This window comes from Alexandromys fortis, unplaced genomic scaffold, assembly GCF_014885135.2.
Source record: "Alexandromys fortis isolate MF-2015 unplaced genomic scaffold, M_Fortis_MF-2015_v1.1 scaffold_20, whole genome shotgun sequence".
NCBI lineage: Eukaryota > Metazoa > Chordata > Mammalia > Rodentia > Cricetidae > Alexandromys > Alexandromys fortis.
In genome coordinates, this window is record NW_026067903.1 from 10,830,224 (window position 1) to 10,843,539 (window position 13,316).

Genomic DNA, 13,316 nt, shown 5'->3' on the forward strand with positions numbered 1-13,316 from the left:
TCTCTTCTAACCTGGCTATATTCTGTTAAGCCATTGGTTTTAAAGCAGCTTCTTTATTAACCAATGATATATAGAGGGGAATCCCACATCAATAGCCCACATTATCTCCCCTTTTCTGTCTAAATAAAAATGAAGGTTTTAACTTTAACATAGTAAAATTACATATAACAAAACAGGTATTAAAAATTACAGTTATAATATTTAGTCTATTTGTATCTGGCAAAACTAAAGAAAATATTTTATAATTTATTTTATCTTTGTGTGTCTAAAGTTTTATATCTAACTTATCTTTTATCATAAGGAAAACTATAACCATAACTATTTGTCTTCAACTGCATCAAAGACTCCAGAGGGATATAATATTACCTAAGTAAACAGGGAGTACATTGTAAGCAACTTCCAAAAGTCTAGAATTGACTGAGACATCTTGCTTCCTGATCAGTCACTCAAAGTTCTTTTGTAACATAGGAGCATCAATTTTCAGCATATAGGCCCATAGTATTTGGCAGACTTTTCCATGAAGCAGGACATTTGAAAGACTGTTTTGTCTATATTGGCAGTTTGTCAGTCACTTTCTTCTGTGTCTTTTAGAATTTTTGGTAGTATCTTCTGTGAAGTAGGAACCCTGAAGAACTATTCCATCTTTTGAAAATTAAGCAGTCATTTTTCTGTGAGTCCTGCATGTCCAGTTCACACAGCAGACCATCAAGCAGTCTAGGTAAGAGCAGTTTCTTGCCTGAATTACTAGCCTTGTCACATTGAAGCAAATTCCATAATGAGTTTCTTCAATGCCCATCAGCCTCTTTGAAGTATTTGGTGCTGCCAGAAAGAGTCATAACTCACTGTCGAGAAAAGTTTAAGCTCTTATAACATATTAAATGCCATATTTAATAGGCCTTTTAAAGTTTTGAAGAATACCTATCCATCTGAAATTTATCTCTGTACATCTAGAAAACTTAACTAACCTGGCTACAGTTTGACTATTATAGATGACGATTAATCTGTATTTGTTAGTTATATATTACATTCTTCAATGGGCTACACAAACACATACCTTAAACAAGACTAGAAATACATATAAAATGTGTAACAAAATCAACCTCAAATTTGTATCTATAGATCAAGATCTATACCAATGCAAAGTATTCATCTCTATATCATATTCCCCTTATTATTTTTTTAGAAATTGAATGTGACAATTAATCAACCCCTTTTAAATAAAAATAGACATTTATAAACAGCCATTGTGGGAATTTGGGCATTGTTTTCTCCAAATTACTTCCTACTGTTTGTTGGGTGAAGTATTTTTAGGGTTTATAGAGACCTTTCAGGGGTCTTGCTCCATCAAACCACATTAGCCTAGAAGGAAGCCACAGGTTTTCATCTTCTGTAGAAACTAATGCAAAACTTCTTTTCCAAAGTAACATATCCTTTGACTCAAATTTTGAAGTTAAGATACATCTAAAATGTATATGTTGGTTTGCTCAGCAGGTTTTACAATGAAATGTCTGTATGTAGTTAGCTTATTCACAGCTAAAAAATTTAACACAATAATGTACATAATCCAGATTCTTTGTGTTTTTTCCATCTTTGCATGACTTTTTTCCTCGATGATTATTTAATATTTATTTTATTATCTTTGCTTCTTTAATTGATGACTCTGTACTCTTTCTTCTCTCAAGCCCATGTACATTTATCCAACACTGTGATCTATTCAGAGGTCTTTTTCATCTGAATCTGCCTAATTGTGTATCTGTAATCATTTTCTAACCAGGAGCTCCTTTTAAAAAAAAAATGCTAAGCAGGTGTGCCTAGGACCAACTTCATGGCCCTGACTGTTTACTCTTCACAGTCCAACATGAAGAAGGCATATTCACCTGCTCTGTGAGCCATGCTCATTGCCCCAGCTCCAAAGATGTAGTGCATCCATGTCACCATTAAGCAATTTGTAACACACTTCTCACAGACCCCATTTAAATGCTCCATAATAGGACCAGCATGAACCAGGAAGTTGGTTCTTAAAGGGACTGTATGGTTTTTGCTGTTAATGTGGAGTCAGGAAGCCTTCTCTTAAAGAAGCTGCAACTCTTCTAGCTGCCAGCAAACAGAGCCTATTTAAAAAAAATGTGGCTACCAAGAAGCTGTGTTTGGCTCCCATTTTTGTAGACCTAGAAGCCCTCTTTTTCTTTTTAAGATTTTCTAGGTCTTATATGGATTCATGCCACAGATGGCGTCATTTTGTGAACGGAGACTGCTTATTCATTTACCAACACTGCAGACCCGGATAATTACACAGAAGCTATATTAATTACAATACTGCTTGGCCAATGACTCAGGTGTATGTTTAGCTATCTCTTTAATTAACCCATTTGTGTATTACCAAGAAGCTGTGGCTTACTGGGTAAGTTTCTGGCATCTTCATCCTTTGGCAGCTTTATGGCATCTCTTGACTCCACCTACTCTCTCTCTATTTCTCTTCCAGCATGACTATATTCTGCCCTGCCATAGGCCAAAGCAGTTTTTTTTTATTAACCAATGGTAATAAAACAATTCACAGCACACAGAGGGGAATCTCACATCAGTAGTTTATAGATGTTGAGTGCTGTTAATTAAGATAGAAGGTATATTGTTCATAGCATATCAAAAATATTTTGCTCATAGGCACAGAGTAAAAGGCTCATAATGATCTAAAAAGACTTAGTGCCTGCCCAGATTACATAACATTCAAGTTGGTTTCTATGAGGCAGTGGCTGTTTTTAGAGAATCAGAAATGTTTAAGAAAGGTCAGAGTACATAATGTGGATCATAGGAGACCAATAGGCATTGTTGCTGGATAGAACACTCAGGTGCTAGCCTGTATAACACATTGAAAGCTCCTGGCCTCTTGAATAGTTCTCTTTTCTTTTTTGTCACATACATCTTACTTAGTTACTGGTTTGCTTTCAGACAATGTTTGTTGAAATAAACATATATGGTATAAATAATTATGGAATTACTTTTCTTATCCTATTGGGATGATGATGAAATCCTTGTTTGTGAATGTCTATTGAATAAGCAAGATTGAAATAAATGTGACATTCTTTAATTCAAGCAAATCAGTTTTATTTAGTTAGCATTGACTTGACTTATTCATCTCATCTCAGAATAGCAATATCCCCAAATAAAAATAACCCTAATTTAAGCTCTCTCAACTGAGGATGATGACACCTTTGTGATATGTCAGAGTGCATTGAAGTTCTATTGCTAATGACACTATGAGAATGAATTTAACTTAAAGGAAATCTTATCTGTTAACTCATAGTTTCCAGGATCAAGAGTCCAGGAACAGTGTCCCAATCTTGCCATACTATGTTCTCGATAATCTCTCAAAGTGTAGAGTGAAGATGGCCATCAGGTTTCATATCATTTTTAAGGCTTTACTGGGTAAGAAACCGATTTCTAAGCTCATGAAGTTCTTAGAAATATTAATTTTTTGTCATGGAAAATCTAACAGCTTTAAATTTTGGAGGCTGTCAGTCAGGGGCCATCCTGTTTTTACTGACTGGAAGGTCTTAAGGGCCTTGTCATGTAAGTTTCCCCAAATCTGCTATGTACCTCATCAAGCCAGTAAAATAGAGGATCTCCCTGTAAGATGTCATTCACAATTCTGTGTAATCCAATAGGCAGAGATAGCCCATTACGCAGTTCCAGTGTTCATCTGTTTATTTTAATTAAGTAAAAATTTCTACCATACTCCATATCATAATTATTATTAACTGGGTGATTATAAAGCAGAATAATTGATTAAAGCAGTGGTATTTTTTTTCCATCAGGAAGCTAAAGAATGTTATTCTGATGTTTAGTCTTTGGCTTTGTTGTCAGCCTGCTAGGAATCAGCTAGAATCAAGCTGCTGGCCACTCTTGTGAGGGATTTTCTTTATTAGAGTTTCTGATGTAGGAAGGCCAGTGGTCATCACCTTCTACTGGTAGTCATAATGAATAGAGGTGGAAGAGAAGCAGCTTGGCTTCTGCCTACCTTCTTCTCTCTCATTGGCAAGTTCACTTATCCAGTTGCTGCTCCATCTCTCTGCTGATCAGAACCCACCTTCACTGCTCTCTCAAGACTCATGAAGAAGACCAGATGCTCTTTGAGAATCCCTCAGGCCTCCAGGGCCAAGTTGGTCATGCCAAGGGGCCCATCCTCACAGACTGAGCAACTCACAGGATCTTGGGTTTTCTAGTGTGAGCCACTGTTGGTCATCTTCAAATAAATACTCATTCTCTAGGATTTTTTCTCTAGAGAATCTTGACCAATACAATTTGTCATTACTCTTCCCACTCACTTTCACTCTCTTTGTTCCTTAGGACTTTATCTGTTGCACTTGTGTTATATTAAATGTCAAATGCTGGTTTGCTACAAATATATCAATCAAGCAAGGTACTTAGACACAGTGAATCAGAAGGGATTATCATTTCCTTGTCCACTAAAATCAATTCTTATTATTGTCATTCTGATTTTGTAATAAAAATTTGATCTGAACATTACCATACAGGTTTATAGTTTTGTCCCTTGTCTTTGCCCCTTATTCTCCTCTCTCTCTCTCTCTCTCTCTCTCTCTCTCTCTCTCTGTCTCTGTCTCTGTCTCTCTGTCTCTCTTTCTCTCTTTTCCTCTCTTACTTTATCCCCTCTCCCGTCTGTGTTATAATGATCACTTTCAGATCCCATATTCACACACTGTTTCTAGTCCTCTTTTTTATTTTTATTATTTATTTATTTGGCTTTACAAGACAGATTTCTCTACATAATACTGGATTTCCTGGAACTCCCTCTTTAGACCAGGATGACATTAGAACGTAGAGATCTGTCTGCCTCTGCCTTCCAAGTGCTGAGATTAAAGTCATGAGCTTCAGTGCCTGGTGGAGTGTCTTTTTTAAAAAATTCAAACATACAGGTATCAAAAGCTATAATGACTACTGTACTAGTTAGGGTTTCTATTGCTGCTAAGAAGCACCATGTTCAAAAAGAAGCTTGAGGAGAAAAGGGTTTATTTCGCTTACACTTCCATAGCATTTTCATTATCTAGAGGAGGCAGGACAGGAACTTAAGCAAAGCAGGAACCTAGAGGCAGGAGGTGATGCAGAGGCCATGGGGAAGTGCTACGTACTGGCTTGATCTTCATGTCTTATTCAACCTACTTTCTTATAGGATCTAGTATCACCAGCCCATGTATGGCAGCATCCACAATGAGGTAGTCCCGCCACCATCAATCACTAGTTAAGAAAATGCCTTACAGGCTTGTGTATAGCCTGATGTTATGGAAGCATGTTCTTAATTGGGTTCCTTCATCTCAGATGACTTTAGCTTGTGTCAAGATGACATAAAACTATCCAGTGCAGACTCGGTCACGTTGAGCCGCGCCTGGGCCTCCACAGCCGCCCCTCGCCTCCCGCCTCCCAACCATGGATCCCCGCAAAGTGAGCGGGCTTCGGGCCTTCATGAAGATGTGTAAGCAGGATCTGAGCGTCCTGCACACCGAGGAAATGCGTTTCCTGAGGGAGTGGGTGGAGAGCACGGGAGGTAAGGTACCACCTGCTACTCACAAAACTAAATCAGAAGAAAATGTCAAGGAAGAAAAAAGAGATGATAAGACAGAGGAAAGCATAAAGACGGACGAACCATCAAGTGAGGAGAATCATCTAGAAATTGACAATGAAGGTGTAATTGAGCCAGACACTGATGCCCCTCAAGAGATGGGAGATGAAAATGCAGAGATAACCGAGGAGATGATGGATCAGGCAAATGAAAAGAAGGGGGCTGCCACTGAAGCCCTAAATGAAGGTGAGCTGCAGAAAGCAATTGACTTGTTCACTGATGCCATCAAGCTAAATCCTCGCTTGGCTAGTCTGTATGCCAAGAGAGCCAGTGTGTTCGTCAAATGACAGAAGCCAAAAGCTGCTATCCGAGACTGTGACAGAGCCATTGAAATAAACCCTGTTTCAGCTCAGCCATACAAGTGGCAAGGGAAAGCACACGGTCTCCTGGGTCACTGGGAAGAAGCAGCTCATGACTTAGCCCTGGCCTGTAAACTGGATTATGACGAGGATGCCAGTGCAATGCTGAAAAAGAGGTTCAACCTTGGGTTCAAAAAATTGCTTAACATCGAAGAAAATATGAGCGAAAACGTGAAGAGCGAGAGATAAAAGAAAGAACAGAAAGAGTGAAGAAGGCTCGAGAAGAGCATGAAAGAGCCCAAAGGGAAGAGGAAGCCAGAAGACAGTCTGGGGGCTCAGTATGGCTCTTTCCCAGGTGGTTTTCCTGGGGGAATGCCTGGTAATTTTCCTGGAGGAATGCCTGGACTCAATGAAATCCTCAGTGACCACGAGGTTCTTGCAGCAATGCAGGATCCAGAAGTCATGGTGGCTTTCCAGGATGTGGCCCAGAACCCAGCAAATATGTCAAAATATCAGAACAACCCAAAAGTTATGAATCTCATCAGTAAATTGTCAGCCAAGTTTGGAGGTCAAGCGTAATGTCAAACAGAGCCCTTGCTGAATGAAGAGAAGCTTAGCTCACTAACTGGATGTTGCAATAATACAAACCAGTGTACCTCTGACCTCATCAGGAGAGCTGGGGTGTTTTGAAGACTATTCCTACCCTTCTGCATCAAATGCGGCTGAAGCATTTTACAGTGGTTTGCCATTAGGATCTTTATTCAGATAATGTTTTCCTACTAGGAATTATAAACATTTTTCAACCTTAAACATATTTTTTTAAAAAAATTTAGGGGGTATTAATTCCTCCGTTTTTCTTTACTAATCTTTTTGAATTTTTCCTTTGAATTACTGGGCAAGGAAGCTGAATATGGTCGACTTACTGCTCTCATGAGTGGAAATAAAGATTTGTTAGTGGGAAGAAAAACAAACAAACAAACAAACAAAAACAACAAAAAAACTATCCAGTGCAGATATAGAGTAGACATAGTAGTTTGGGGAGTCCCTCCTTTTCTATTTTACAGTTTTAAGTACTTTCCTTGATTCTAGTCTTAGTTCATCAACATTCTATTCATTTCCTTCCAAAATGCAATTTTAAAGCAAATCTCTGGCATATTATCATTCTATCTTTAAATACTTGAACACATAACAATAAAGGGTGCACCATTTTTTAAAAACTGGGTAGAGTAAAATATATCAGCCTTCCTTATTCTTTGTATTTTTTATAAATTATTTTGACAGTTTGGAATTTCTGTGTGTAGATGGTGATGCACTTTCATTAACTCAATTGATTGTAATCCTGCTCTAAACCAATTCTAAGCAATAAATACATTGTCATAGTTCAGGCAGAAAAGAGAAATGACCTAAGTTATTCTTTAATTAGAGAAGGCAAATAGGAAAGTTGTTAAAAATTTATTACAGTGTAGAGAGCAAGTGTCTGTAGAGTGTTTTCTGATGAGTTCTTTCTTTTCTTTACAATGTATACAGATGTTTAGTATTATGATGTCATTATTAACTGCTTGTTAGCTTGTCTTGTGGAAACATAGAAATGAATAAAAATGTTTTTATATGTATTTTCTTCATTTTCCTTTACTTGAATTAGTACAGTCTATGCTGATTGTACTCTGTCTTGATTTTAACCCTGACATCATAATTTCTCAGTGGACTGCAGAAATTTGGGAATGTGATCAGTACTGTGCAAATTAAACTCTCTCAGGTTGATTCATTTAGGACATATTAGCAAAGCAGAGAGTGATTTTAATGAAGATATAATTAACTTTAGAAAACCTGATTTTTTTTCCATGCAGAGAAAGTCCATGGAATTGCAAAGAAATAAACAACATTTTCTTTATTTGTACTCTTATTGCAGATCTAAATGGCGTTTTATAAGAAAATGAATTAAAACCAACAAAGTAAAAAGTCACAAATGCATCAACAGAATTAACAATGTATAATTATATTTCTCTCTTACTTACAAATGGCACTTGATTGAAACTTGGCGCTGTTTAAAATTTCCCAAGTCAGGTGCAGACACATAGTTATTGTCAGGGAATCTCTTGTTACTGTGCTTATTGTTGTGTACTTGTCCCAAAGCAAATCAGTATTTTCCAGTGTGCACATCGCCTAAGTAATGACTTTGAGCATGTGGGGTTTAGGTATTTTTATTTTCATTACCCAATAGACAATGCTCCTGGCTTTTGTTGTTTTTAGGATTTGGAGTCATGCCATATGCGAGCTAAGACTGATGCCTATGCCATTGTAATGCCATCAGCTAGGATCACACCAAGGGGCATATGGTTTTCAATGTCCTTCCCAAGCCACGCTTTATCAACAGTGAGGACTTCTTTGTCACTTCATTGGACATCATGTCTCCCAGGAAGCCATTAGTATGACTCATATTATGGATCCTAATATTTTCAGGGACAGGATCAAAGAAGAGTCATTTAAAATATGCCAGTAAGAAACAAATCAGGACAAAATTCTTATTATATGATACCATCAGATTATATAAAACGGATCTAAGTTTTTGATTCTGTAATTGTTTGCTTTTGAAAGACCTCATTAACAGCACCTCCAATCAGCAGGAAGTAGTGTAGATAACAGTGCCCAAATTCCCAAAATGATTGTTTATAAATTCTTGTTTACATTTAAAGAGGGATATGCTATAGATATTAATACTTTGTGTTGGTATGGATCTTGGTCTATTGATACAAATTTAAGGTCAATTTTGTTATATGTATATTTCTGCTCTTGATTAAGGTATTATGTTTGTTTGTAGCTCATTTAAAATGTAATATATGATTAAGAAATACTGGTTAATAGATAGTCAAACTTGTAGTCATATTTAGGTTTTCTAGATATATTTCAGATGGATAGATATTCTTCAAACCTTTCAAAGACTAACAGAATATGACATTTAAAATGTTTTGGGAATTTAGGACTTTTCATGACAATGAGACACGTCTGCTCCTGGCAGCACCAATCTCCATCAAGAGGGTTATGGACATCAAAGAGGCTCCTTATGAAGTTTGTTAGCTATTTGGGCAAGAGACGACTCTTGCCTGGACTGCTTGATGTTATGCTGTATGAACTGGACATGCAGGACCCACATATAAGTGAATGCTGAACTTGCCTAAAAATAAGACAGTCCTTTGGGGTTCCTGCTTCATGAAAGAGTCTGCCAGACATTCTGCAGAGCATGGAAGAAAGTATCTGATAAACTTTACCATTATGAGACAAAGCAGATCTTCAAATTTCCTGCTTCATGGAAAAGTCTTCCAGATACTATGGGCCTTTAGGCTGAAGTTTAGATGCCCCAATATTATAGAAGAACTTTGGGTCACTGTCCAGGCAGCAAAATGTCTCTGTTAATTCTAGAGTTTTGGATGTTGCTTACAATGCACTTCCTGTTTACTTAGGTGATGTTATGTACTTCTGGAGTCTTTGATGGAGTTGAAAAATAGATAGTTATAATTATAGTTTTCCTTAGTTATGATAAAAGATAAAGTAGATATAAATATTATAACTATAATTTTTGCTTGATACCTGTTTTGTTATATGTAACTTTACTATGTAAAGTTAAAACCTCCCTTTTTATTTAAACAGAAAAGGGAAAATGGTGTGGGAAGTCTTCTGTCTATATGTCGGTTTTATTGGTTAATGAATAAAGAAGTTGCTTTGGCCTGTGATGGGGCATAGTAGAGCTAGGTGGGGAATACTAAACTGAATGCTGGGAGGAAGATGGCGGAGTCAGTGAGATGCCATGTAGCTGCCAGAGGAGAAAGATGCAAGCCACCAACCAGAACTTTGAGGGTAGGCCATAAGCCTTGTGGTAAAATATAAAATAATAGAAATGGGTTAACTTAAGATGTAAGAGCTATCTAAGAATATGCTGGAGTCACTGACTAAGCAGTTTTGCAATTAATGTAGTTTTTGAATGATTATTTCTGGGTCTGGGCAGCCGGGAAAACACGAGCAGCCTCTGCCAAGTGTGTTTTTTTTATGTAAAGCATATTGTGTTGTTTGTATAGCTCCATGCATTTACTAGGTAGTAAAACAAATTTACTTAAGGAAAAGCATTCTTTTACATTTCTCTTCAATCTCTTACAACAACTAACAAAAATGCAAAAAATTAAAACTCAATAAAACTTGCTGACTACTTTAAAATACTCTTGAACTTAAGTATTTGCACTTTAATGTGAGCATTAACAAATGATAACCAATGGAAAATAAATAGAAAATAATGTCATGTTAAACAATTATCATCAGGTTTTGTGTTATGTCTCCTTTAAAATTACATATTAGCATTTTAATAATGGGTGCTTTGAATTGTAACCTCAAAATTATCATTATAAATATAATTAGTTAAGATGAAGTCAATATTGGAATTTCATAGAACTCTAATTTAATATGACTGATGTCCTTGTGAAATGGAGAAAGTCAAGACACAGACTGCAGAGAAAGGCAAAGCTCTGGGTGACATGTCTACAAAGGAGGGAATGTGGAAATTGCTAGTCAACCAAAAGAAAACAGACAAGAAACACTGAATAGATTCCTCCTCACAACCATTAGAAGTAAATTACTTGCCATGCCAAAGCTTTGGACAGTTAGATTTTAGACTTGTCAAAGTTAAAAGGTATTTTATAGTTCATGCCATATTTTTTGCCTTATTTTGTTATAGAAACCCTAGCAAATCAGTGCAGTGATGTTGTATTTTAAGTATCCTTAGATGAGAGTAAAATAAATGATTCTTGGATGTGGTGTTTGAAAAAGTGGATGTTACCCTTCTCTCTCCAAAAATCTGAAAGCAGATGTGAACACAGAGAGAATCTGATGAATTTGCTCTTGGTATTTTCATTCCAACAGTCAGATTAGAAAAGACTCTTGTTCTGAGGAGACAAAAGGAAGCCTGAGTGTGTCAACATTAACCAATTTCTTTGACAAATTCTAGAACAAAAGGATTCAGTAAAGTAGACCCTTGCTTTATTTTCACCAGACAGCAACACAGAACTTGATCTCACCTTAGTCACCCTCATGTCTACATGAAGATGCACAGAACATGTAATCCAGTTGCCCTCGGACATCCCTTAGGCATCACACTGAAGACATGATGCTTTCTCCAGCATTGCTCTATTTCCCCCACAGCTGGCTGTTTGTTCAGCTCGATTCAGATGCTGCTGACATGAAATGGCTTTTGCTAGGTGATTATTCCATGAGGGCTCTGACTTCATCAATGATTTAATCCCGTGATGAATTCCTTATGTTTACTAGGAGGTGGCAGAAAGTAGGAGGTGGGGTTTCATTGTAGCATGGGGAAAGCTATGAAAGATGTTATTTGCTTTGGACTTAATCTGTTTCTCTCATTCCTGCCGCTGTGGAGGTACTTTGGTTTTACAAAATCCTCTAGCCCCAACATTCTGCCTCAACTTGAACCAAAAAGAAAATGAAACCAGCTGGCCATAACATCTGAAATATGAACCAAAATAAATCTTATTTCCATTACAAGCATTTCCCTCTGGTATTTTGCAGGGTTGAACAACTGACTAGTAGCATAGCAAGAATTCAAAATCTGGAGCCAAACAATTAGGTTAGGAATCAAAGGGGAGGTGAGCCTCTATTCTTCTCCACCTCATTTAACCTGGACATTAACGCAGAGAAGGTTGTTAAGAAATGGAGACATCATCATTTCAGCATGAATTTGTTGTGTCTATATCACAGAACCTCCAAGCAAGACTACCACAGAGCTGGTATCCAATGCCAGTATCAATAAACACTGGGGTTTATTGATTACAAACTAGCTTGGACCATAATCCAACACACCAATGCAGCAGATGGGGGAAAAGTGTCCCGAGCCCTCAAAGTGAGGGGTTTTAAAGGGGAAAAACCATAAGCAGGATTGTACAAACCTTGGCACTTCAGGATTGGGTATAGGTATACAACTTTTGAATTTGTTTGTTGGATTATAGGGGAACTGCAAAACAGCAACTGTGAGCAGACAAGAATTTTAAAACAGCAGTTAATCAGGTACCCACAAGGATGTTTGAAACAAGGAGATGTAAGCAGATGTTGTTTGGACACCCTGGTGGGGTCACTTTGACCAGGGCAGGCAAAGTTTCTTGGAAATATTTCTGAGTTTGCTGGGGCTGCATTCTCCTCTCCTAGTTAGGCCCTGCCTAAAATGGAGTTTGTTCTGCTCCTTCAAATTCTAAAGGGGTAAAGTCACCTGTATCTGAACTTAAAAAAAATTATTTAAATCTCAATTTATGTTCTTATGGACAACTTTTCAATTACTTTACCCAAAAAACTTACCTCTTAATTTCCACAGAGTGGCAATCTTTGGGTTCATAAGGGGAAGGAACAGAAGCAAACTTTAAGACACACCAACAGATTCCTTACTTATCATCAGAGTCTGTCTCTCTGTTCTTTCTTCCTCATGTCTTAACTCCATCAAACTATCTGCAAAAAACTTATCTTTTTACCAGATAAGTTGCTCAAACTCTTCTTTGCTAAGTGTAGCATCAACACACAATGTAGGAACTATCATGAACTTTCAAACTTAGTACATCAAATCCATAGTTCCCCTCTTACCAAGGACCTCTACCAACTTACTTTTGATCACTTACCTGTAAAAGGGAACTTTTTGTTGCTTTGGCCACTCTGCTGCCTTTGCATAAAATTGACAGAGGAAGGAATAACATCCACTTCTTTTGTCATGAGTAGGCAGATACAAAGGAAAGGCTACAGGACTACCCCTGATTTATTAGACCATAAACATCTAAATGATGGAAGTAGATACGTTTTGTATTTCTTCAGATACAAGGCCTGAGCTGTACTGGAGCCCTGGAATGTCTGAAAAAAAAAATCAGCAGCCGTTGACTGCTCATAGATATCCATTAGAATGGTTGACTTCTCTCCCCAGACTCTCAATTATCCAAGAGCTGCCTTTGGTGTGTATAATCATTGCCAAGGAGACAGGTCTTTAAAGCGGGTCTTTTCTAATAACTCCTTGTGAATCAGACTCTGGAGAATAGAGTCTGACATCAAGATGTGATCTTACAAGATAAGAGCACAGAGAACAGATGTGGACAATCAAGGTGGAATCATCAAGATAATAAAAACTATGGACTCCGTGTCTGACAACAGTGAACATGCCTTTGCTCTTAGAATTTCTCTTTAAAAGGGAGAAATTATTAGGTTCTTAACAATTCAGGGAAATAGATGTGTTAAAAGGAAGTAAATGTCTTCAATAATAGGGAATACTGACTTCTGGGTAGGAAGTTCTTTGGTTGTTATTTTCTTTTGGCTCACATTTAAACATCAGAGTATCGAATACATTTGCTTTTATT

General features: G+C 37.2%; 1 long non-coding RNA gene and 1 pseudogene across 3 annotated transcripts in view; both read left to right on the forward strand.

Annotated features, from left to right (window-relative positions):
* The window catches only part of LOC126496887 (uncharacterized), a 1,122,577-nt gene that overhangs the window by 127,816 nt on the left and 981,445 nt on the right, over positions 1-13,316 (forward strand). The gene's annotated exons all lie outside the window — the stretch shown is intronic.
* Positions 5,440-6,599, forward strand: LOC126496886 (hsc70-interacting protein-like; annotated as a pseudogene).